The 916-nt window shown below is 30.1% G+C and overlaps 1 non-coding gene across 1 annotated transcript; it reads right to left on the bottom strand.

Annotated features, from left to right (window-relative positions):
- Positions 1–267: 267 nt before the first annotated feature.
- LOC125620164 lies at positions 268–374 on the bottom strand. The gene has a single exon (XR_007351746.1). It is a non-coding gene; the product is annotated as a U6 spliceosomal RNA (small nuclear RNA).
- Positions 375–916: the final 542 nt, after the last annotated feature.

The following is a 916-nucleotide window of genomic DNA, read 5'->3' as shown; positions in this document are numbered from 1 at the left end:
TGAGTGATAGGGGCTTAATTTCATTTTGTTGCATATGGATTTCCAGTTTTCCCAGCACCATTTGTTGAAGAGACTATATTTTCTCTCATGTATGTTTTTGGCTCTAGTTCTCTTATTTTTCCAAATAAATTTAATGATTACTTTTTGTATTTCTATAAGGAATGACATTGGGATTTTAATTAGAATCACATTGAATCTATCTATACAGCACTTTGGGTAGTATGGCCATTTTGACAATATTAATTTTGCCTATCCAAGAGTATGGGAAAAAATATGGAACACTTCACGAATTTGGGTGTTATTTTTGCTCAGGGGCCATGCTAATCATCTCTGTATCATTCAAATTTTACTATATGTGCTGCTGAGGTGAGCACTCTTTTACTTCTTGGTTAAACTTATTCCTGAGTATTTTATATTGTCTGATGCTATTGTAAATGAAATTGCTTTTTATTTGTTTTGTGTTGTTTGAATATCTATTATTTTTCAGATAGTTTATTATTGATATATATGACTGATTTTTTAATTGATTTTGTATCCTGCAAATTTAAAGAATTCATGTATGAGTTCTAGCAGTTTTTTAATGAAATATTTAGAATTTTCTATATAAGATTTGAATTTGATATAAGATCACTTATCCATAAACAAAGACAATTTTACTTTCCCCAATTCTGATGCCTTTTACTTCTTCTTGCCTAATTACTCAGGAGTGCTGTATTGAGTAGAGATGACAAAAGTGGCACTCTCTTATTCTTGAACTTAGAGGAAAATCTTTCTGTTTTTCATGGTTGAAGATATTTGCTGAGAGTTTAGCATATATGGTCTTTGTTATCTTCAGTTACATTCCTTTTGTACCCAACTTGTGGGGAGTTTATATCATGAAAGCATGTTGAATTTTACCTAATTCTTTTCTGTTTTA

This window comes from Marmota marmota, unplaced genomic scaffold, assembly GCF_001458135.2.
Source record: "Marmota marmota marmota unplaced genomic scaffold, marMar, whole genome shotgun sequence".
NCBI lineage: Eukaryota > Metazoa > Chordata > Mammalia > Rodentia > Sciuridae > Marmota > Marmota marmota.
This window is presented reverse-complemented; position numbering and strand designations above follow the sequence as displayed.